This window comes from Morus notabilis, unplaced genomic scaffold (genome assembly GCF_000414095.1).
Source record: "Morus notabilis unplaced genomic scaffold, ASM41409v2 Scaffold223, whole genome shotgun sequence".
In the NCBI taxonomy this organism is placed as follows: Eukaryota; Viridiplantae; Streptophyta; class Magnoliopsida; order Rosales; family Moraceae; genus Morus; species Morus notabilis.
In genome coordinates, this window is record NW_010366650.1 from 304766 (window position 1) to 309380 (window position 4615).

Consider the following 4615-nt stretch of genomic DNA (forward strand, 5'->3'; position numbering starts at 1 on the left):
TGTTGTTGTTGTTGTTGGGGAAGTTACTGTTGTTGTTGGGGAAGTTGTTGGAGACGAGCCAATTGTTTGGGAGGCTTCGGTTGCCGGACATGGACCATTCTTGCACCAGAGTACAAAAACGATGCAAGCTGGTCAATCTCTGCATCTTCTTGGTTGACATAAGGCAGATACAACCTCATGCACATACTGTTCATTTCCTCCTCAGTGGGATAAAGAATTGGTACGACCATTCCCTGTATATTAAAAGAACATACATTCAATGATTATTTAGGTGAAAAGATATTGTAAAAAAAATAAATATGCCTATTTTGTAAAAAAATACCTATAAAAATATTGTATTTAAACCCTTACCTCGCCACTTTGCATGAGGTCGTCTATCTGTCTAACCTCGACTAATGAAACCCGGCTTGCCTCCCATTTGAGGATTCTGGGAAGACGTCAATCAACCATCTTTGCAAACGTGGCGTCGATGGTTGGAAAAGTTTCGAATGCTCAAACCTGCGTTAAACTAATTTTTTTAAGTCTAGTAAAACAAAAAACTATGTATTATTTACTATAACGCCATGATTAAAAATTATGCATATAACTGTATGACATACCTGGAAGGCCCAAGGAAACCCGCATATTGAGTATGTTTCCTTCATGCTCTTATTACGTCCTTTCCGAACCCATTTCTGGAATTTCTCTTTCAAGTTCTTCTTCAAAGACCACAGAGTGCATTCAAAAGACACCTTGCCCCATGGATAGCTGTTAAAGAATTCTAAATCATCGACCTAAGACAGCCAATCCAGTGTGACGGTCTTCATCTTATCCCCAGATAGGAATACTTGTGCTAAGAATTAAATGATAGCGATCTTTGCTTTATCGCTACCTTTTATCTTGTTCTCCGTGAGCAATTTCTTTAAAACGGCAACAAGTACTACGTGGGCCTTAAAATGCTCCAACAATCTTATATTCTTTGAAGCTTTCAACACCACATCCGGCTCTGGGATTTCCTCGCAGTTTAATCCAGTGATTAAAGTAAATTCCCTCATTCTGAACCTAGTTGGTTTTTCATTAACCATGAACCACAACTCATGCTTCTTTTCTGTTTCTATCTGCCTCAAAAGCAGATAGTGTGTCAACACTCCAAAATAGATCATATTTTCAGACATCGAAATCAAATGTCCGAAGGCAGATTCTTTGAAAATTGACATTTCCGTTTCAGGGTCTAAATTTTGCCTTATTACCTCCAGGGCCTCGATCTTAGACTTCATAGTGACTTTCACTGGGAAGTACTCCTGCATAGGATCCATGATCATCCTTAGCTGTCCAATCCTAAGAAGTTTATATGTGTTGTACTTCGGGAGGTCATACTGAAAAAAAAAGAAAAAACACATCGGTCAGAACCGACCAAGACGACAGAACCGGCTAGCATAGACCAAGAACCGATCTGGATCCGACTATAACAAACTGAACCGACCTAGAATCGATCCAGAATCGATAGTCCACGACCTAGAACCGACTGAACAACTTAGAACAGACCAAACCGAATAGAACTGACCGAACCACCCAAAATTCTACCAAACCGACTAAGAATCGACCAAAACGATCAAACTGACACCAAACCCGATAAGAACTGACCAAACCGACCCGAACTGACCAATAACCGACTTCCCCTAGAACCGACCAAAATCGACAAAAACCGACCCCTCCAAGAACCGACTTAAAATCGACCTAGAACCGACTACGAACAGACCACAGAAGAACCAAAACTGACTATGAACAGACCACACACTAATGTATGCAATTCTTGTTTTCTTATATTAAGTTTTTGTTCCTACAAAAATGTGTAAGAAAAAGTAAAACAAGAATAAAGCCTTAATTTAAATAAGAGAATATTACCTGAGCATATTCTGTTGCCTCGTCGACAAGTGTTCGGGAAATGACCGTCTTAGTTGAGGAAGAAGAGTTGTTTTTTTATGCCATTTCAGTCATGAAAGTCGCCAGTTTTTAGTCGGATTTTGGTGAGGAGGGTGATCAATTTTTATTGAGAAGGTGGTCAATTTTTGGTGAAGGGGGGGTCGATTTTGGGTGAGTAGTCGGGTCAGTTTTAATGAGTAGGGTGGTCAGTTTTTGGTGAAGAGGCGGTCAGCTTTTGGTGAGATGTGGTCATTCGTCGGTGAGAGAGGGTCGGTTCGTCGGTGAGAAGGGTCGACCGACGAGAGAGTCGGCGAGAGAGATCAGAGAGAGAGGATCGGCCAATGAGAGAACGTCAGCAAGAAAGAAAGAAACCGGTGAGTGGAAATCCGTGGTGAGGGTCGGTCGTGAGGTTGGTGACAGATCGAGAGAAAAACCGGCGGTCGGTGAGAGATCGGAGAGAAAAACCGACGAAGGGTCGGTCGGTCGTGAGGGAGAGTTCAGTCAGAGGGAGAAAGGGTCGAGGGTCGGTCGGTTTGTGAGGGAGAGTTTTTTTTGAAATGACCCTTACACATGGACTAATAGGACCCATTATTTAACATGCAAGATACACGTCAATGTTTTTTTGTTATAAAAAAACTGGTCTACTTTCTCAATTTCTGTTTTGCTCTGGTTTCTTTTATCAAATTTTCTCTTCGCACTCTCATCTCTCTTGCTCTTCACGTGCTCTTTCTTAGGCAAAGCTCTCTTTCTGTTTCTCTCACTTCTCTCACTCTGCTCTCTCGGACTCCCCTCTCTCCGTTTCTGAATTGTTCGTGCGCTTTTCGGCGAGGCGGAGTCTTTCATCTCTATCTGTTCTTTCGGTGAGATTGGGTTTGTTCTCGTTAGGGTTACCTGATTTCGGGACAGTTGGACACCGTTGGATTGCCGGTTGGAGCTCATCAGATCAATAGCCTCTGTAAGTACTCCATTTAGTTTCATATTGAATGTCGTTTGGTTTTTTGTTCTCTGGATTGATGGATTTTGGGAAAAATCTTTTTTTTCTCTACTCTGTATTTCGTTTGTTTGGGAGAGATGGTGTAGATGATGATCGGCTCCTGCCTGAGTTAGTCAGAGGAGAAGGAAACAACGTCGTTGTTGTGTGGGCGTGGGTGTGGGTTTGGCGGGTGCCTCCGATTCGCCGATGTTCCTTTTCACTTGGATTTCAATCTTGTTTATCCAGATTCTGGTAAAATACTAAACATTCAATCTTCGTTTATTTATATGTATGTGTGTGTGTATATATTTTCAGAATTTAATATTGTTTCTCTGTTTTTCATGTTTGGATTTTTGTTGGGTAATTAGGATTGTGTCAGATTTCTTGGTTGAGAATTGGCATGTACATGGTTATATAAAATGAATTTCCAGCGCCAAATTATTGTTGAACTCAAAATGACATGTTAAATTTTGTGAATGCAATCATGTTCTTTCTTTTTCTTTTAATTCTCTTGGATATAATTTTGGTTAATTTGGAAGAAACGAATAAAAATATTGAATCTTTTGGATGACTTGCACTTGGGATGTTATCAATCTAACCTAGCTTGTGTTGGTAACCGAATCGAATTCGGATGCGGAAGCGTGATGGAGGGCGGATCAAGTATACTAAAAATTTTCACAAAACTTTTGAGATACTCTATAGATTATATTAATTTATGCACGAATAAATTAATCACATTAATTTATATATCAAGAACTTAATTAGGAAAAATACCTGAAGGCCGACTTGGATGATAACTTGAGTTCTTTGACCACGAACGATCTATGCTCCAAAGCCTTGTGTTTAGAAAACCAAAGTCTTCCACGTCAATTCCTTGAATCTACGTAGACGTGTGTGTGGGCACACTCGAGACTAAAACGGTTAGATCAAACACTCGAATTTTCCACAAACACCAACGCATGCACGATGTGAAATTTTTGAGAGAAAAATTTTTTCCTTCTCTCTATGTTTGGGAATTTCGGCCAGCCCCCTTCAAGTAGGTTAAAAAATTGTCACGTGTAATTTTTCATCATATCTTATTTATAGAGTAGAAATCCAACTTCTAAAAGGAATCAAATCTCTCTCTCCTATTTGAATTTTGAACAAAAAATTCTCTTCTACCTTATCTCTATGTGGCCGGCCATGCTAGGGTTTTTAATCCCTGTGTGTGGCGCCAATCTCAGATAGGGAAGGAAGAGAAAATCATCCTTTATCCTATAGTCCAATTTTAATTCAAATTCAAATTCGAATTTAAGTCAAACTTAAATTAATTTGAATTCTAAATTGAACAACTTATCAAATAAGTTTAAAAGGATAAATTTAAATTATGTTCATGATTCAAATTCAAATTTAAATAATCACATTATTTAAATAATAATTAATTCTCAATTAATTATTTTTCAAATATTTAATTTTAGAATTTTGTAATTCTAAAATTCTCATTTTGTCCTTTGTGTCTGGTAGAATTATAAGGATGACGCGGGGACTATTGGACCTATAATCCCGAGCTCCAATAAAATTAATAATTAATTAAATACTTTAATTAATTAATTAATTCTATTAATTTCAATAGTTACTCCACTATAAACTTGGAATTGAACTCTCAAAATTATAGACATTAATTACTTCTAAACTGTGAAGTGTCCATTTGATATAGTCATTGCATATAGATCAATCCTCCATAAATAATTCATAATTAGA